At 41.3% G+C, this 21,579-nt stretch overlaps 1 protein-coding gene across 1 annotated transcript in view; it reads left to right on the forward strand.

The window, feature by feature from the left end:
- The first annotated feature begins 11,371 nt into the window (after positions 1-11,371).
- The window catches only part of UBA1 (ubiquitin like modifier activating enzyme 1), a 96,709-nt gene continuing 86,501 nt past the window's right edge, over positions 11,372-21,579 (forward strand). The window contains exon 1 of the mRNA XM_053695824.1: positions 11,372-11,513. The gene's annotated coding sequence lies outside the window, so the exon portion shown is untranslated. The remainder of the gene's footprint in view (positions 11,514-21,579) is intronic.

Genomic DNA, 21,579 nt, shown 5'->3' on the forward strand with positions numbered 1-21,579 from the left:
GAAAGGACAAATTTGGGTTTACTATCTCTTTAATTTGTAGATGTGCATGTATTCATTTTTTATTTAAATCTAGTTGTTTTTTGTTTGTTGTTATTGTATTATATCATGCACTTAAAATGATTTGTAAAGTTTAATAATTTAAAGCCCAATATCTAAAAATACTCTTAAAAATAGGGACACTTTTAAGTCATTAAACATTACAATGACGCTTCTTGTTAAAAATACCATTTGGTTTTGCTAAACAGACCGCTGATCCTCCACCCGCATCTCCTTCTGTATTGAGGATATCGATGATGAATCCGGCTTCCTCCGATCGTTGCATGACCCACGAGCTGGACGCCTTAGAAGGCAGCAACGATTGGAGGAAGCCAAATTTGTCATCAATATGCTCAATACAGAAGGAGATGCGGACGGAAGATTGGCGGTATGTTTACCGTAACAAAATATTAAGTATTTTTAAAAAGAAGCGTGATTGTAAAGTTTAATGACTTAAAGTGCCCCTATTTTTAGATCTTATTTTTAATGATGTTATTGACTTAAAGGGACAGTCTACATGCATTTGCAAGCACCTTGTTTAGGATCGTTGTGCCGCGGGATTCCCACGCCGTCCTGTGCCACCTCATGCAGGGCAAAAGAAAAAAAGTATTTTTAAAAATACTTTCCAAATTTGGCCATTATAGGATGGCAGCAAACTCCTCCCAGAGAATCCGTGGGCGTGTCTATTGTGAAGCAGCATCCAATAATCAAACTCTCACTTGTAAAATTCATGACTCGCGCTGTAGTTTTGCGCATGCGCAATGTGTCTGCCCTAGTGTATTAATGTTATTCAGTCCATTCACGCACACTGCTGGGTGCGATTTCAAACAAACACACAAGAAGGAGGGAGGAGTTTGGCGGCCATATTAGGGCTGCCGAATAAATAAATTTCCCCAAGAATACTGTAATCACTTTTGCCCTGCATGAGGTGGCATGGGACAGAGTTGGATGCCCGCAGCACAACGATCCCAAACAAGGTGCTTGCAAATGCGTGTAGACTGTCCCTTTAATAAATGTGTAGTCGTACTGCTTAAATAGACAGTTTACCTATAACATTTCTCCCCTTAATTTGGTCTCAATTATCCATTTTACCTGCTGGAGTGTATTCAATTGTAATTGTTTACAAACAGCTCCTTTAACCTTAAAGGGACAGTCTACACCTATATTAACGTTAGCCCATACCTTAGATTGTGTTCCGATTGTCATAACTCACCCCTTCAACCCCAATGAGTCTGCTTCAAAAACGGAGTTATTCAAAATCAAAAGTTTGATTTCAATCGTTACAAATGGCCGACCAGCTCCGCCCAATCTCTTCTCCTCCTACCTTGAACTCGTCTTCTCTTTGTAGCTCATACTCGTGCACGTAGCAGCCACTGACGTAATTACCGTCTAAACACGCATGAGCACCTTTACGGAAGTGAGTAAACGGAAGTCCGTCTGCGCAGCTGGCAATTAACCAAACCTATGGTTGTGTGCAAATTGAAAATATGCTTTTGTTCCGGATTTTTTGTTCCTCTGCTGGTGCGCATGCGCGAAACAACGAAAGCGCAAGACCGATTTTTAATCAGTGCTCAACTTTTGATTGGAGCGTTTGATTGGAGGCAGTCTGTGATGTAGTTTATAGGCGGAGCTGGTCGGCCATTTGTAACGATTGAAATCAAACTTTTGATTTCGAATAACTCCGTTTTTGAAGCAGACTCGTTGGGGTAGAGGGGGTGAGTTATGACAATCGGAACACAATCTAAGGTATGGGCTAACGTTAATATAGGTGTAGACTGTCCCTTTAATTCAGCATTTGAAATAGCTGATTTAGCCTGTCGTTTCCCTATCTATACTGAAAGTTATAGGCTATTGGCAAGCTATGTAAACACAGCCATCAAAATAAATTATACTCCCAGTGGGATGTAGCAGAGATATATAATAAAATGTTAATTTTCCATTGTTCTCTTTAAGTATTGGGCTTTGGTTTACAGACAGATATAAGATAAGGAAGCTTGTGTGCGTACACAAAGTGATAAAATTAAGATATCTGATTTTACCTGCAAGCTCAATCTATTTTAATAGGTTGTGGTTTTAAAGCACAAAACCAGCTATTTCATATACACAAATAAACCTGAAAAAGCAATTTGTCATACAATTTATACTCTACAGATGTTATGAGTCACTGGAAATGCATTAAGGGAAAAACAGATTTAATGCATGCCTCCTAACCCACTCTGTAGAAATCCCTTTGTCCTAGGTTCCCTGTAATGTATGAACAATGAAACATGCCCATACATTTTTGCAACAAGATCCAAAAAAAAAAGAAAAGAAAAAAAATGCACAATTTGTTCCCATGTTAAAGCCTTTTTTTAATGTTATTGTTACGGTTACCCTTAGTCTCGCTGAGAGATGGACCGCTTAGTAGCCTGGATTCCTATTGCTGAAGAGGGGAGAAACTGCTTTCCATAGTATTCTATATGAGTCTCGCAAATGTAGAATAATCCCCCTTAGCTGTAGTACAGCTAGGATACCCTTCTGCCCACAAAAACGAGTCAACGCTGCGATTGAGGGACAACCAAGAACTGAGGACTGGGATGCCCAGCCTGCTTTTTATTTAGGTTACATGCACACAGGGCACTCCCAGGGGGGGAAGCATAAAATCCCCCATCACACATTTAGACAAAGCCCTTGGACAGGCCACCGCAGATAACAAGTACACACAAGAAAACAATTGAGTCCTTCTTATCACCTAGCAGTGAATGCTTATCACAAACTTAATTACAGTACACAATATGCTAGGAAACCTGCCTCAGAAAATAGTTTTCTCAAAACTGAACAGAGTTAACCCTTTATGAAATGATACTTGTTACAGTTTTCTTGGAGCCCTTCTTAGGCGCTGGCTTGGCTGGTTCAGGCATTGCTGCTGGGAAATAAGTTTCTTCACAACAAAATAACTAATGCTTCTGTAACAGTGCTCCCTTTCTGTGGAACACTCTGGCAGACACGGTCTGACCCCTTTTCGGGGCAGACTAAGGCTGTCCAGACCGCTGGTTATGCGGGGCTGAGGTCGGTTTGTCTGGACAACCCGTCGGCGTTGCCATTCTGTTTCCCAGGTCTGTAAGTAATGGTGAAATTGAAGGGTTGCAACGATAAACTCCAACGTAATAGCCTGCCATTATCTCCAGAGACCCGGTTCAGCCACACCAACGGGTTATGGTCGGTGACCAGAGTGAACTCCTGCCCATATAAATAGGGAGTCAATTTCTTTAATGCCCACACCAAAGCCAAACACTCCTTTTCGACCGCTGCATAGCTGACTTCGCGGGGCAGGAGCTTCCGGCTGATGTAGGCAACTGGATGCTCCCCTCCATCTTCGCCTACTTGGCTGAGGACGGCTCCCAGCCCGAACATGGAAGCATCTGTGTGGACGATAAAACGTTTGTTAAGGGCTGGAGCCGCCAAGACAGGAGCGTTAATTAGAGCATTTTTGAGAGCCTGGAAAGCCGTTTCACAGTGGGGAGACCACAGGACCTGTCGAGGTAAGTTCTTCTTGGTCAAGTCAGTCAGGGGTTTGGCAAGTGTGCTGTAGTCTGGTACGAACCGTCTATAGTACCCTGCCGTGCCCAGGAAGGCTAGGACCTGAGTCTTAGTGATGGGGGTGGGCCAATTGGCGACAGCTTCTATCTTGGCCGGCTCTGGTCGCTGCTTTCCACACCCCACCCGGTGACCCAGGTACTGTACCTCGGCCATCCCAAAGTGGCATTTTTCTGGCTTCAGAGTCAGGCCAGCAGCCCGGATCTGATCCAGAACCATTCCTATGTGAGCTAAGTGGTCCTCCCATGACTCACTGTGGATCGCTATGTCGTCCAGGTAGGCGCAAGCAAAACTCTGGAAGCCATCCAGGAGCCTATCCACCAAGCGCTGGAATGTAGCTGGGGCATTCTTCATCCCAAACGGCATTACCCTAAACTGATATAAGCCGAATGGGGTGACGAATGCCGACTTGGGGATAGCCTCCGGGGCCAGGGGAATCTGCCAGTAACCTTTGCAGAGGTCAATAGTGGTCAGGTAATTTCCCCTGGCTATACGATCGAGTAGCTCGTCTACCCTGGGCATAGGGTAAGCGTCCGTCACGGTCTTTTCATTGAGCCTCCGATAGTCTACGCAGAACCGGGTGGTCCCATCTTTCTTGGGCACCAAGACAACTGGGGAGGCCCAGGGACTATCGGAGGGCTCAATTACCCCGAGTTGGAGCATCTCATCGATCTCCTTCTTCATTCCTATCCTAACTGCTTCGGGGATTCGGTACGGAGCCTGGCGCAAGGGAGCTTGTCCCGGAGTATCTACCTGGTGGGTGGTTAAAGTAGTGTACCCTGGCTTCGGGGAGAAGGTGAGGTGTTTGGACTGTAGGAGTTGGTTGAGCTGCTCCCTTTCAGTGGGGCTAAGTCGGTCTCCTATCTGAACCTGAGCCACTATACCTGTGGGGAGACTCTTTTCTAATAGGTCTGGAATGGGTAGACTGTCGGGGCCTTCCTGAGGGGAACAACATATGGCCGTCACGTTCTCTGGTCGCTCAAAATATTCCTTGAGCATGTTTACATGGAATGTCTTTCTAAGATTGTTGTCGTGGCAGCTAGCTATCACATAAGTGGTGTCTCCCCTTTTCTCTACGATCTGGTAGGGGCCCTGCCAGGACGCCTGCAATTTGTCTGTCTTCACCGGCTTAAGTACTAACACCTTTTGTCCTATGGTAAAGATTCTCTTTCGGGCCCCCCGATCGTACCATACTTTCTGTCTTCTCTGGGCCGACTGGAGATTAGCCCGCACGGATTTGGCTAATTGCTCCATTCGGTCCCTGAGTTCCAGCACGTATGGCACAATGGGGACACCGTCAGTCTCCATCTCTCCCTCCCAGTGCTCCCGGATCAGGTTTAGGGGTCCCCGTACCTTTCTTCCGTAGAGCAACTCGAAGGGAGAGAACCCTGTCGTTTCCTGGGGCACCTCCCGATAAGCAAAAAGGAGGTGCGGCAGGAAGCGTTCCCAGTCTCGGTATTCCTGAGTGAACGTCTTGAGCATTTGCTTGAGGGTCCCATTGAACCTCTCACACAGCCCGTTCGTCTGGGGGTGGTATGGGGAGCTCAGGAGGGACTTAATTTTGCAAACCTGCCAGAGTTGTTGGGTCAATTCAGCCGTAAATTGGGTGCCTCGGTCGGATAGGATTTCTTTTGGAAATCCTACCCGGGAGAACACCTGTACTAGTGCATTCGCTACCGTATCCGCTTGTATGTTGGATAGGGCGACAGCCTCTGGGTACCTGGTAGCGTAGTCCACTACGGTAAGAATGTAGCGCTTACCGGAGGGACTAGGGGTAGCCAGTGGTCCCACTAGGTCAATAGCAACCCGGCTGAAGGGTTCCTCTACAATGGGCATATTTACTAGATGGGCTTTAGGGTGATCGCCTCGCCTTCCTACTCGTTGACACACATCGCAGGTGTTACAGTAAGTTCTAACGTCGGCGTGTACCCCTGGCCAAAAGAACGTGTGAGTAATGCGGTGTAGGGTACGGGTTACAGCTAGGTGGCCTGCTAAGGGGATGTCATGGCCTATCTTGAGGATTTCTTGACGGTATTTGTGGGGCACTACCAGCTGTCGCCTACGCTGTCCCCTTTTCTCTGTCCAGCGGTATAGTTTCCCTTTTTCCCATAAGAATGTTTCATTATCTGCCCCGCCCCCTCCGGTCTCTGCTTGTTCCCGGTACTTTTGTAAGGTCGGGTCAGTCTTAGACTCTGTCTCGAAAGCATCTGGGGTGTCCCAGGGTATGGGGCCTAACATGTCAGGCAATGTCGGGGTAGGTCTTACCTGTGTCTCCCGCACTGGTGAGAGTTCTCGCTCCGTCCGGGCTTGGGCCCGTGTAGTCACTGGGTCCGCCTCGTTGTTGCATACTGGAGCATAGGCAGAAGTCATGGGGCCCAAATCATTGCCCAGTAGTACTTCGGCAGGTAAATTATCCATTATGCCCACGTTCACAGCCCCCTTTCCCGCTCCCCAATCAAGATGCACTTTAGCTGTTGGAATTTTGTACACATCCCCCCCCGCCACTCTAACGGCCACAGTCTGTCCAGATCGCTTGTGCTCCGGCACCAAATGACTCTGTACCAGCGTGATAGTAGCCCCTGTGTCTCTCAATCCCTCGGTAGATCGCCCCTCGAGCCATACCTTCTGCCGATGGTGCTGGCGGTTATCTGAGGCAGCATATACAGGGTCCGCCTCGTGAAGCGGCCCCAAATATTCCTCCATAGGGGCCTCTTGGTTAACACAGAGGGTCCGGGCCGGACGATATGCCCCAGAGGGGTAATTGTAATTCCTGGGTGTCTGGTGCGTATTAAGGGGGCAGCTAGCCATGAAATGCCCTGGTTGCTTGCATCGGTGGCAAGTCGGTCTGGGACGCTCAGAGCTGTTATTGGGTGGTCCTGAGTGTCGGGCGGGCCCTGCGGGCACCGGGGCTCGAAATTCAGCACGAGGGGGTGCACGGTAAACCTCTCTGGGTTCGTGAAGACGGGAGTCATAATGTTCATCGGCCAATTTGGCTGCTTCTTCTAAGGTAGAAGGTCGCCTGTCTCGCAGCCATTCCTTCCCTTGCTGTTCCATGCCATTATAAAAATGTTCTAAGAGAAACAATTGTAAAATTTCCTCACCAGTCACCGCTTTACTTCCGCTCATCCAGTGATTTGCCGCTCTCCGCATTCGGTGCGCCCATTCCATATGGGTATCGTTAGGCTTCTTTTTCGTGCCCCGAAACTGTCGGCGATACGCGTCCGGAGTTACTGCGTACCGTCGCAACAGTGTCTCCTTAACTAGCTCATACTGTGTCACTTCCTCAGCACCCAGAGTACGAAAGGCTTCCAGGGCTCGCCCGGATAGTTTCCCAGACAATATCGTGGGCCACTCCCTGTTGGGAATCTGGTGCAGGGCACATTGCCTTTCGAAGTCCACCAAATATTCATCAATCCCTGTCTCGCTCTCTAGGAAGGGTCGAAATGCCGCATAGGGTATCTTGGGCCTCCCAGCATTTTCGACAGGGATGATTACCTGCGGGGCTTCAGCATTGCGGTGTGCGTTCGCTAGGTTGAGTTCGTGGGCTCGAGTCTCTCGTATATCCTTGTCCGCTTCCGCCATCAACTGCTGTACCAATTCCATGGAGGGGTTCGGCCCGTACAGTGAGAGCCTCTCCCGAACAATCCTGGTTTTTTCGTCACTAATCGTGGTCGGTGTTTCCGCCATTGTGAAGCTCTGATCCCGTTCGGTCAATTCTGCGATCAGCTCTCTCCTCGGCCGGTTGCTGGCGTACCCCCCTCTGCTTTCAAGTAAATCCTTTAGGGTTGTACGCTTCAATTTTTCGTAAGCGCTCTCCATCCGTTCTGTACCTCTCCTAGGAAATCCAGGAAAAATCCCACCGCTGCCGCCAAATGTTACGGTTACCCTTAGTCTCGCTGAGAGATGGACCGCTTAGTAGCCTGGATTCCTATTGCTGAAGAGGGGAGAAACTGCTTTCCATAGTATTCTATATGAGTCTCGCAAATGTAGAATAATCCCCCTTAGCTGTAGTACAGCTAGGATACCCTTCTGCCCACAAAAACGAGTCAACGCTGCGATTGAGGGACAACCAAGAACTGAGGACTGGGATGCCCAGCCTGCTTTTTATTTAGGTTACATGCACACAGGGCACTCCCAGGGGGGGAAGCATAAAATCCCCCATCACACATTTAGACAAAGCCCTTGGACAGGCCACCGCAGATAACAAGTACACACAAGAAAACAATTGAGTCCTTCTTATCACCTAGCAGTGAATGCTTATCACAAACTTAATTACAGTACACAATATGCTAGGAAACCTGCCTCAGAAAATAGTTTTCTCAAAACTGAACAGAGTTAACCCTTTATGAAATGATACTTGTTACAGTTTTCTTGGAGCCCTTCTTAGGCGCTGGCTTGGCTGGTTCAGGCATTGCTGCTGGGAAATAAGTTTCTTCACAACAAAATAACTAATGCTTCTGTAACAGTTATATATATGTTTTGATCTATTTCTGGAAACTTAGCCTGTGTATCTTTTATTTATAATACACAGCTTGTGTAAGAGCAGACAACCTCCTAATTCCTAAGAAAACTTAAAACCAGGAGTGATGTGTTCATAGTAGGGTTACCAGGTGTCCAGTATTCAACTAGAAAGTCCAGCAAAATATTAACAAAAATACTGGACACTGAATGTCTATTTTTTTTAAAGTTCCTGAGTGTTAGCTAAATATAAAAGGCATCATATACCTATTACCTATATGCATTACTAATATGGAGCAGAAAGAAATGAGTGGAAGTCGAGGGGGGCAAATAGCTTCTGTTTACACGTAACTAGCAGCCAAAGAGGTAAAATGATTGATTTGTAATTAGGGGAGGACTCACAACTTTTGTCCCAGGGGCTAATACAACCAATTGGCCCAGGTATATAAACCACCCCTTTTAAAATGCCATATTGTATTTAAATAAAAAGAAATTGGCAATGGATAATTAGTTATCATGTTGCTACTTTGACAGCATTCATGCAGGGCAGCCTACAGTTATAGTAACCAGGGTTTCTCTGGGGGTACAGGCACTGGGCTGGTCAGGCAAAGTTCTATCAGGGGCAAAGTAGAAGAAGACACCATGGTGAGAATATATCTACTGCACACTTTATATATGTATGCATGTTTTTATACACTTGCTGATACATATATATATATACACACACACACAGCGTACTAATAAAATAAACTGTTGGGCACTTCATCTTCTGCACTTGCCCTGATTCCATCACCAAGAGTAGCCTGTGAGGTAATTGCCACCCTACCCAGCCCACCACTGCTACTGGCACCCAAGGGGTAAAATTACTGCTCAGTTATGAAAAATGTAAGTTGTGGAATCATGAGTTGGCGGTAAGGTAGAGCCACCAACAGATGTCCAGTATTTTTGTGCTGGCAAAACTAGTTCATAGTATACACATTAATATACATATGTAACTAAAATTCAGAATGTTTGCTGTCAGTGATGACATCTATGGCAATGTTTCTTAACTGCGGTCCTCAAGTAGTACATCCAACAGGCCAGGTTTTCATTATAGCTGGACTAGAGCACAAGTGAAAAAAATCAGGTGATCAGTAACCATGGTTCCTAACCTGCTCCCACCTATCAGCTGATTATTTTTCCTGTGCTCTAGTTCAGCTATAATGAAAACCTGGACTGTTGGGGGTTACTTGGGGACCGTGGTTGAGAAACAATGGTCTATGGAATGTAGCATTAAAGGGACATGAAAACGAATTTTTTTCTTTCATGATTTAGAAAGATCATGACATTTTAAACAACTTTCTAATTTACTTCTGTTATCTATTTTGCGTCATTCTCTTGATATCCTATGCTGAAAAGCATATCTAGATAGGCTCAGTAGCTGCTAATTGGTGGCTGCCTATTGATGCTTCATGTGATTAGCCAATCACATGAAAATGACACCAATGTGCATTGCTATTTCTTCAGCAAAGGATATCTAAAGAATGAAGCAAATTAGATAATAGAAGCAAATTGGAATGTTGTTTAAAATGGTATTCTCTATCTGAATCATGAAAGAAAACTTTTGGGTTTAGTGTCCCTTTAAATGACACAACTCATTTAAATAATTGTCCCCCTCTGTCTGTGCTATCTCTGGTCTCTACTGCCTTTGGACCACAGTGAAAAAAATATTAAAAATTCTCAAAGAGCATTTTTTTTTTTTGCTATGCCACAGAGTTTAGGAACACTAACAAATTGTAATCCCTTCCCCCTGCTTTTGGTTTGGGTGACATTGGGATTCCTTTATTCATTAGTGTGGGGCTGTACCTACTTTATTGTAGGTTAGGGGGTGCCCTTGCTCACCAGAATAGAAACACCCCTGCTCTACATATTGGATGTATTTAGCTATAAATCTTAGGAATATTTTTTTCTTTCCTGTTTAGGGTAAACTATCTGTAAAGGACCACTCAATGCAGTATAATTACATAATTAAAGGAACATTGTACACTAGATTTTTTTTTTTGCATAAATGTTTTCTAGATAATCCATTATTTTTGCTCATTTTTTAATAACTTTATGCTGATTTTTAGACTCCTAACCAAGCCCAAAAATGTCAGATGTATACACACATTTACAGACCACTGTTTGTCTAATCTGTCTTTTCAAATGCAGGGAAGGTGGCGGGGATCTGCTTCCAGTCCCTTTCACTGGGTGTTCCAGCTAATCTCATCAACAGTGTTAAACTTGGAGCTTCTAAATAAGTTTTTAAAAGGTTTTATACTGGATTGTTAGATAACTATCTGTGCACAGTCTTCTTTATAGCAATGTCTATTACATGCAGTTATATTAAAATTGTTGTATACTGTCCCTTGAACAAGTGCATGATAAAAAGACAATGCAATAAAGCTTACTCCGAATTTCAAATAAGCATAATTTGTTTTTGTTTTTCTGACAAATTATTTTTTCCCTCCCATTTTCCAGCCCCCTGTCTCATGTGACAGACATCAGCCAATCACAGACTAGTATATGTATACCCTATGTGCACAGGCTCAGTAGGACCTTGTTCCCCAGAAATTGTGATTATAAAAAATTGATAATGGAAGTAAATAGTGAAAGAGTCTTAAAACTGCTACTCAAACTGAATCACAAAAGTTTATTTGCACTTAAATGTCCAGTTAAGTTCCTACCCTCATGTACATTTCTCCTGCTCTCCAATTTTGCGAACGGCATGATCCATTTTAAGATTACATAGTCATTTAGTTTATGGGTGTCACTGTATTCTAATTTATTTACGTTCCACTCTCCAGTTTGGGGTGACTGCTCTTAAATGAATCGGTTCCCTGTTGTGCCAGTTCGTTTATAAATTAATTGATCTAGCCTTGGGGTACTCGCCTTTTATTGGTGAGTCTGCCATTCAGTTTTGGGAGTTACCAAGAGTTTGGGGGGTGTGATTCTCACTGTTACTTTTTTATTCACAATGAGAGTTTTTTCAAACACGTGTGGAGAGAGCGCCGCCATCTTTATTAAGGGTTGGTGAGAGGTGAGTTTGTGTTTCCTGAAACAGAGTATGTTTCAGAGCCCTGTGCGATGTTTTGAATTGAAGGCTGTGGCGAAATATCTGTTGCTGCTCCCGAAATCTCCAGACATCTGCCATAAAAGCCTCTATTTTAAGACCATGCCAATTTCAAACGTGGCTACCTTTGGCAATGCGGCGCGATAATGCTGGGAGCTCCGCGCGAGTGCGCGACATTAGCTTGTAGCTGATTGGCTGCTTCGCCGGTAGCGCGCGTGCCCGTGTCTCTGTATTCCGGTGCCTTGCGCTGAGCGCGTGCTCTTTCCTGAGCGGTTACCGAGCAACGGCCGAGGGTGCGCGCAAGAGACAGAGAGGAGCCCGGAGACTGAGGGGAGAGAGACACTGAGAGGGGGTAAGAGAGACAGAGAGAGGGAGATAGACACACAAAAAGAGGAGGTAAGACAGGGAGCGTGAGAGACACAAAGAGAGGGAGTGTGTGAGATGGAGATCCAAAAAAAAGAGGGAAGATGAAAGACATAGAGATAAGGGGAAAGAAACGATGTGACGAGCATAGAAAACCAGTTATACAGAAAGTGAGACGACACAAAGGGGGGATAACAAGGCACATGAGAAGTGTTATAGATGAAGGAAGACATAGAGGGTTAAATAGACAGACACAGAGGGGATGAGAGACGACAAAAGGGGTTGTTAGCGTGGGTAAGACACAGAAGGGGGTGTGACAGGGGAAATTATAGTTCTTGTTAATACAAGAGATATGAGAGGGAGTGTAAAACAGATGGGATAAAAAGAAAAACAAAATAGAGAGAGGATAAGTGTAAAACAGACAGAGGAGCTGCATAAAGAAGTGAGACACATAGTAGGATATTAGTAAATGAGAGGTACAGAGAAATGTTCCCAATTAACAGGTGGCATGAGGATACCCAAGATACCAACCTCTTTAAAAAGAAGCCACATATACATTTTATACTTATATTAACTGAAGAACCAATATATATTTGCATGTGTCTATTAGAGATGCACCATGCTTTTAGGAGGACAAACCATTACTTGTGCAAGCACAATTATCCCAAAGAAGAGTACAATAAGCAACATGTAGAGAAAAGACAGGCTCTTTCTAAACTGCAGCTGTCAGCTGCATCAGTGAGACACGTGGGTGAATACCCTGTGATGTGAATAGGGAGAGGTAGTCTAGGATGGATGCCAAATAGCTTATTATAACATGATTTTCGTGCCCTGCACCTAATATATAGAGCAGAGGGATGCCAGATATCCCTATTGGTCAGACACAAATATTGCATAATCTGGTGAATAGAGGTTGTTATTACAATGCAGCCAATTGATTTTTATGCATCTTGGTTGGACTAGCCCAACAGTGGAAAAACCCCAAAGTGGGTTAGAGACTGGTGATAAAACAGCAAGTGTGAGACAGATGTGAACAGAAGATAAATGGGTTTTAAAAGTCTGACCCAAAGATAGTTATGGCAGAAGTGATGATTGGCAGCTTCTAGAATCCTGCTCTCAATCCTATTGTTTTTAGGAAATAGTATTATACAAAAAAATACAATATGTGGCTGATTTCTTAATTTGTAAAGCTCTTGGATAATATACTGATTAGGTACAGTGATCTCTACAGAAAATTGTGCCAGCTGGGTGGCATTATAAAGTAGACAGATAGGGGGCAGTGTATTACTAATATTGTAACACAACCTCAACATTTTTGCCAAACTTTACATACATTTATTTAATTATGATTTGTGCAGTAAACATTGAACAGTTTTAATATTAGCTAATTGTATCTTATGTTTTTGTGCTAAAATAAGAAAAAAAAAGTTAGTTTTTTTTGCTTGTAGACTGTCTACCATTAGGCGTTTTTATTATTAACAAATGAGCTTTGTATAAGTACAGCAAACATGTTTAGTCCCTGAAATGTCAATACATGACACTTTATTCATCCAAAATTCCTGTGAGTGCATCTGTTTGAGGTTTTTGTTGGTAATATATTTGCACCCAGGTAGCTGATATATATCTATCTATCTATCTATCTATCTATCTATCTATCTATCTATCTATGTGCACTGAACCAAAAATGGGCTGTCTCCTAAGCTTACTTTCAAATAAAAATACCAAGAGAATGAAGAAAAAAATAGGAGTAAATTAGAAAGTTGCTTAAAATGCTGCTATATCTGAATTATGAAATTTTGACTAGACTTATCCCTTTAACTCATGTGATTAATATTTTTTTTTTTCTTCTTTTGTCTTTGTGTGGATACAGTGTGGTAGATTTATAAAGTGTCGGAAGGACATAATCCGTTGTAGCGGATCATGTCCGTCCGACATCGATAAATGCCTGGTGAAATGCTTGTGCAATGCCTCCCCCTGCACATTGCTGTATGCTGCCTCAGAGGTGGTGGATGAGTTAAGGATCAGCGGTCTTACGACTGCTGCTTCTTAACTTAAAGGGACATAATGCTTATATGCTAAATCACTTGAAACTGATGCAGCATAACTGTAAAAAGCTGACAGGAAAATATCATCTGAGCATCTCTATGTAAAAAAGGAAGATATTTTACCTCACAATTACCTCAGCTCAACAGAGTAAGTTCTGTGTAAAAAGTTATACTCAACTGCTGCTCAGTTGCAGGTAAAAAAATATAAAAATGAAGAAATGAACTGCAGCCAATCAGCATCAGCAGTGTTAAGGTCATGCATTCTTTTACTGTGATCTCATTAGATTACACTTAACTCTCATGAGATTTCATAGTAAACTTCCTTAAGCTGAATAGGGAAATAAGATGTGTGCATGGATGCTCACTCCCTTAGCTGTTCCGGGACAGGCATACAGATTTGCTGCTTAGAAGTCCTTTACAATGGGATGTGGCTACTGAGAAACTTTTGAGGTAAAATATCTTTCTTTTTTACATAGAGATGTTCAGGTGATATTTTCTAGTCCACTTTTTACAGCTATGCTGCATCACTTTCAAGTGTTTCAACATTTGGTTATTATGGCCCTTTAAAGTGATGGTAAACTATTGCAAACTTCAACATGCGATAGTATAGATAACAAAAAAAAAAGCACTTTCATTCACCAAAACGCCGAAAACTGTCAGTATTTGTAAATATTTACTTTTTAGATGCTTCCATTTCAGCTCCGTTCCTCCACCTGTACAATCGCCGCCATAGATTTGAAAAATCATGTGTTTTCAACTTGCAATCAGAATCCTGGCCAGTTGGCGACTGTAAAACACACTAACACGCCCCTCGTTGGCTATGCGCAAGCGCTACATGTTAGATCTCAGACTGATCGTCCGAAAACATGTATTAAGCAATTAACGCATGCGCAAAGTGAATAGTTGATGATCAATATTTCTTATATAATGACGTAGAGAGCGGGTGTTCCGCTCTCTACTACAACTCATACACAGATCAGGAAGTAATCCTGGGGGCGGAGCAAGGAGCGATAACGCTCAGTAAGTAAAATATTATTTAAAAAAAAAAAAAATTTGAATTTTAAATAAAAAAATAAAAAAACTAGCGATGCCTGTATCTCGGGCATCTAAGCAGCTACAGACCCCCAAAACCCACTGTTGGAAAGGAAATCACCTAACCTTTCCAACAGTGTAAGATCTGGAAAAAAAATAATAAAAAAAACCCTTTAAACAGCTAGGAAAGTGCTTAGCACTCAAAGGGTAAACAGGTATTTGTAGAGCGCCAACAGATTCCGCAGTGCTAAATAAATCTACCCCAATGTATGTCACTGGTCACTGAATATTCATGCAGGTTTTGGGTCCATTTTAATTTCTAAGCAATACCATATAGTAAATTAAAGTGGCAGTAAACATAATTAATGGGTATTGTATATGTTCACTTGCAAAATATCATTCTTTTAGTGACAAAACATCTACATTTCTTTTTGAATATTTTTATTTAGACAAATCCTTTTCATTTTACAAACAAAAAAGAGCACAATAGTGGAGAGTACATATATAATCCATATCTCAGAATTCCATGAGTTCAACATAAATTGTACATTTGTTTCAGATATATATATATTAATCATTTTAACATCACATATTTGTTATTCCACTGGGACTTACAATACCACTTTTATTAACAAGATAATTTCCATATTTCCCATTGTTCCAAACAACAAAAGGGGGGAAAAAAGGACTTCTCCAGAATGTCTTACTAGTCTTCTCCATACAAATCTAGTTCAAATTGACCTCCAACTATTGGTATAACCACTGATTTGGAAGAGAACCAGTCTTTTGCATTTACAAAAATTGGCAATTTTAATTTAAATTGGATATATCATTTGACATTGTAGAGAGAGGGTTACATCCTGAATGACCTTTAACTATTTGTTAAACAGAATTTGTTCCTTTTTTCTTTTCTAAATGAACCAATTCAAGATTAAATTGGATATACTTTTTTTTTGCACATATTCTTTAATACTAGGTGGTCTACTTTTCTTCCAAGTTAAGAAAACTAGGTTCCGAGATACTAAAATACTTGGTTTCTCCCCCCCTTTTCTTTTACAGAATCATATCCAACTAAGAAAATTAATATTTTTATGGAAAAAACAATTTTCTCCCTAGTTGTTTGTTGATCCAAAAATTTACTTTCTCTGTTATTCCAAGTTTACAATCTTGTAAATGCTTCACTTATAACTTCCCTATAATAGTCTCTCGGTTGTAGATAACCAAAGAAGTGATGATGTGGAATAGAAAATTCTCTTTATTACATCAAACGATTTAAAGGGATAGTAAACACCAACAATATTATTGTTTTTAAACAGATAGATAAACCCTTTATTTACTATTCCCCAGTTTTGCATAACCAACAAGGTTATAGAAATACAATTTTGACCTCTAATTACCTTGTATCTAAGCTTCTGCTGACTGCCTCCTTATCTCAGATCTTTTGACAGACTTGCATTTCAGGCAATTAGTGCTGACTCTTAAATAACTTCATGTGAGCACAATGTTATTGGTATGAAACACATGAACTAACCCCCTCCTAGCTGTAAAAAAAACTTAGTGCATTCAGATAAGAGGTGGCCTTCAAGGACTTAGAAATTAGCATATGAACCTACTCAAGTTTAGCTTTCAGCTAAGAATACCCAGAAAACCAAGCAAATTTGATGATAACAGTAAATTGGGAAGTTGTTTAAAATCACATTCCCTATCTGCATCATGAAAGTTTAATTTGGACTTTACTTTCCCTTTTAACATTGCAATTTGATCTAAATATCTAAATAAGCTCCTTTTCTTCCCATAATCGGGAAATACCTTTTACATAATCCTGGGGTAAAATTGGATTCCCAACAATGGGGAGAAAGTCTGATAATGTGTTCTTAAGATTCATTTCAGTAGGAAACTGACCTTCCCCAGCTCTTAACCCGGCACAATGGAGATTGGTCATAGTGGAGGAAAAGGTGTCAGTGCTGCTCAAAGCGTGTCTGCTCCACACGTTGAATAATTCAAACGGCAGAAAGAAAGTAGAGCTCACTGCAACATCAAACAATTCCCCACGCAAAAAAAGGTAAAATCCAAAAATGTGTTGCTTCAGATTAAAAGCATAAGAGTTTAACCAGCACACAATAAAATCAAATGGGTTGTGTGGACTGAGTCACTCGCAGACGCGTTTTGTGCTCTTGGTCACTGCATACCTTTATTGCGTGGGGAATTCTTTAATCTTGCAGTGCCCTCTACTTTCTGGCTATTGTTATAATATTTAATATTAGGGAAAGCAAGCTTTCCACAATCTTCTTCTTTTTTTTTTTTTTTAAATATAGAGAATTGAGTTCTCTTATTCCTTGATGAATAAAGGAAGATTCTGCATTAAATATAATAATTGCGGGAACAGGAAAATTAAAGTGAATGTCAATTTAGATGAATCAGTGCCTGGTTTTTAATAATCCTATTAAAAACAAGGGCACTTTAATTCATCAAAATTGACATTTCACTTGTTTTCTTCAAATACTTATCTTTTTAATCCTGACAGCCGCTGCAGCGTTTTCTCCGCCCGTGGCAAGCCCTCTTCGCAGGTCCAAAATGACAAATCCGGCTTCCTCCAAACACGGCGTTGCCTCAGGCCTTGATTTCCCCTAGGGGGGAAGCCGTGATTGGATGAAGCCAGATTCGTCATTTCTGACATATGAAGAGGCTTCCGACGACCTGGGCAATCGCTGGAGCGGCTGTGAAGATTTAAAGGTAAGTATGTGAAGAAAACAAGTGAAATGTAAATTTTGATGAATTAAAGTGCCCTTGTTTTTAATAGGATTATTAAAAACCGGGCACTGATTCATATGAATTGAATTTCACTTTAATGTAATTTTAGCAGACAATGAGAGGGGTAATAGGAGCCATTTGTGGATTTTCAATTTACACTTTTGTAAAAAAATTATTACCATTCTGCTGGGTTACATGCAACTTTAATTCCCAGATAATTGATTTCTTTAACTATTCGAAAAGGGGTTCTTTGAGACCTATTCTTAGTTTTGTACAGCCAAAACATTCCCGACTTTTGTTAATTCTATATCCAGAGCAAGCACTAAATATTTTAATTATTTATAAAAAAAACTTGGACTCTTTCTTGTTTTAAGATATAAATAGGTCATCTGCTTATAATGCTAAAGTTAACATGATTTGCCCTATGTAAGGTTGACGTCCCCTACTGAGTAGATACTTGTGTAAGACTTGCTGGGCTTATGACTCTTATCTGCTGTCAATATCTGTTTCGTTAAATATCTTTCTTATATCTTCTGCTGATGTATATCTTATACCATCTCTCTTAAAGGGACAGTCTACACCTTAGTCATCTTAAAGTCTTACCTTAGATTAAGCTGCAAATAGACTCCTGCACCCCTTCCTGAAACATGCAGCAGAAACAGTAGTTATTTTAAAAGGAATATTGTTTCTGGCCACTTGTCTGCCAAGCTCAGCCTACTGATGACATCATGATCTGGGCTGCACCTAGGTACTCTGCTGAATAGCATTGACAGTCAGTTGAAGCAAACTAGTGAGCCTTTCGTGATTGGATGCCATATGCAGCCCAGGTTGTGATGTCATCAGTGGGCGGAGCTTGGCAGCCATTTCAAAGTGGTCAAACAATAATTAATTTTAAAATTACTTTTTTACTGTTCCTGCTGCATGATATAGAAAAGGTGCAGGAGGCTATTTGCAGCTTAATCTAAGGTAAGACTTTAAGATGACTAAGGTGTAGACTGTTCCTTTAATATTGCCTTATTCTTTCTCTTTTTATAATTAATCAGTCTTGTTCGAAATTAAAGGGACACTGTACCCAAAAAATGTCTTTTGTCATTCAGATTGAGCATGAAATTTAAGCAACTTTCTAATTTACTCCTATTATCAAATTTTCTTCATTCTCTTGGTATCTTTATTTGAAATGCAAGAATGTAAGTTTAGATGCCGGCCCATTTTTGGTGAACAACCTGGGTTGTCCATGCTGATTGGTGGATAAATTCATCCACCAATAAAAAAGTGCTGTCCAGAGTACTGAAACAAAAAAAAAGCTTAGATGCCTTCTTTTTCAAATAATGATAGCAAGAGAACGAAGAAAAAAAATTGATAATAGGAGTAAATTAGAAAGTTGCTTAAAATTGCATGCTCTTTCTGAATTACAAAAGAAAAAATTTGGGTTCAGTGTCCCTTTAACCCCTTAATGACCACAGCACTTTTCCATTTTCTGTCCGTTTGGGACCAAGGCTATTTTTACATTTTTGCGGTGTTTGTGTTTAGCTGTAATTTTCCTCTTACTCCTTTACTGTACCCACACATATTATATACCGTTTTTCTCGCCATTAAATGGACTTTCTAAAGATACCATTATTTTCATCATATCATATAATTTACTATAAAAAAAATTATAAAATATGAGGAAAAATTGAAAAAAAAAACACTTTTTCTAACTTTGACCCCCAAAATCTGTTACACATCTACAACCACCAAAAAACACCCATGCTAAATTTTGTCCTGAGTTTAGAAATACCCAATGTTTACATGATCTTTGCTTTTTTTGCAAGTTATAGGGCCATAAATACAAGTAGCACTTTGCTATTTCCAAACCATTTTTTTTTTTCAAAATTAGCGCTAGTTACATTAGAACACTGATATCTGTCAGGAATCCCTGAATATCCCTTGACATGTATATATTTTTTTTTTTAGTAGACATCCCAAAGTATTGATCTAGGCCCATTTTGGTATATTTCATGCCACCATTTCACTGCCAAATGCAATCAAATAAAAAAAAAAAGTTCACTTTTTCTCAAATTTTTTCACAAACTTTAGGTTTCTCACTGAAATTATTTACAAACAGCTTGTTCAATTATGGCACAAATGGTTGTAAATTCTTCTCTGGGATCCCCTTTGTTCAGAAATAGCAGACATATATGGCTTTGGTGTTGCTTTTGGTAATTAGAATGCCACTAAATGCCACTGCGCACCACACGTGTATTATGCCCAGCAGTGAAGGGGTTAATTAGGGAGCATGTAGGGAGCTTTTTGGGGTAATTTTAGCTTTAGTGTAGTAAACAACCCCAAGTATTGATCTAGGCCCATTTTGGTATATTTCATGCCACCATTTCACCGCCAAATGTGAAACAGCTTGTGCAGTTATGGCACAAATGGTTGTAAATGCCTCTCTGGGATCCCCTTTGTTCAGAAATAGCAAACATATATGGCTTTGGCGTTGCTTTTTGGTATTTAGAAGGCCGCTAAATGCCGCTGCGCATCACACGTGTATTATGGCTAGCATTGAAGGGGTTAATTAGGTAGCTTGCAGGGTTAATATTAGATTTAGTGTAGAGCTCAGCCTCCCACCTGAAACATCAGACCCCCTGATCCCTCCCAAACAGCTCTCTTCCCTCCCCCACCCCACAATTGTCCCGCCATCTTAAGTACTGGCAGAAAGTCTGCCAGTACTAAAATAAAAGCTATATTTTTTTTTTAGTTTTTAAAAAAAAAAGCATATTTACATATGCTGCTGTGTACGATCCTCCCTTAGCCCCCAACCTCACTGATCCCCCCAAACAGCTCTATAACCCTCCCACTCTAACTTGATGGGCGCCATCTTGGGTACTGGCAGCTGTCTGCCAGTACCCAGTTTAGAAGAAAAATGTTTTTATTTTTAATTTTGTAAGCATTTCTGTAGTGTAGCTTCCCCCCACACAAAACCAACCCCCCCACCCCTCCACGATCTCTTTTTGTGCTTTTGCACAAACAAGATTAGGCCACTTATTACTTAAAAATGTTTCCGTAGTGTAGCGGTTCCCACCCGCTCCCGCCCCCTGCACGCTCCCCGCCCGTCTCCCTCCTTGCAACGCGCGCGTCCGATCCCACCCCCCGTGACTTAACACAGCACACCGATGGCCGCCCACCCGCCTCCCAAGTCGGCTCCCACCCACCAACGATATCGGCCATCGATGTCCGGTGCAGAGAGGGCCACAGAGTGGCTCTCTCTGCATCGGATGGCCATGTAAGGTTATTGCAGGATGCCTCCATATCGAGGCATCACTGCAATAACCGGAAAGCAGCTGGAAGCGAGCAGGATCGCTTCCAGCTGCTTTCCACACCAAGGACGTGCAGGGTACGTCCTCAGGCGTTAACTGCCTTTTTTTTTTTTTTGAGGACGTACCCTGCACGTCCTCTGTCATTAAGGGGTTAAGCAGATTTGCCTCTAGCCCATAAAAAAAAAATGTTCTTGTTTTAATTCCAAAATTTTCATTTGTTTAAAAAAAAAAAAAAAGTATCCCTTTTCTAGTTTTGCTTCAGAATATTTTCCCCTCACGTTATCCTGTTGGGTGTCTGTATATACTCCCTATATCTATTTTTTTAACTGATTAGCCAATTGGACTTCATGCACCTTACATTTTGTGCTGTTCAGATTTGACCTTTATATCTCTTTAATATAAACCATAGTGCACATTTAATGGGACAGTAAAAACCTTAATACAAAACATTTCTGTTGTGTTGCTACAGAATAACATATCTGCCAAGTCTTAATGTTCTTAATACAAATTAACAACCTTTTTACTGCAATTATTTTTCAATCGCTAAACTCCACAGCCATTTGTTTTATTTGAATGAGTCAGTCTGGGCTTTAGTCTGCAGACAATAAAATTAGCCACTGTTATGTTAAAGGAAATTAGAGATAGATATGTTGCAGAGTTATAACCCGGATAAGTCGGCAGGGAGCGTTTTAAGTTCTGAGAATTAGAAATTGCTCTATTTTACAAGCTGAATTACATGAAAAGGGGGCAAAAAAATATTAAGTTGTTCAGTATGCACAAATAAACATTTTATATATGAATCTTAAGTTGTTTACTGTCCCTTTTTAAGCGATTAGATATTAAAATGTGATCATAGCTGTTTTTATTTTTTGTATACTACAGTGTTTAAAAGCAGCAATTGCGTAGCTGGGTCATGGGACGAAGACTG

The sequence above is a fragment of the Bombina bombina genome, chromosome 12 (genome assembly GCF_027579735.1).
Source record: "Bombina bombina isolate aBomBom1 chromosome 12, aBomBom1.pri, whole genome shotgun sequence".
NCBI lineage: Eukaryota > Metazoa > Chordata > Amphibia > Anura > Bombinatoridae > Bombina > Bombina bombina.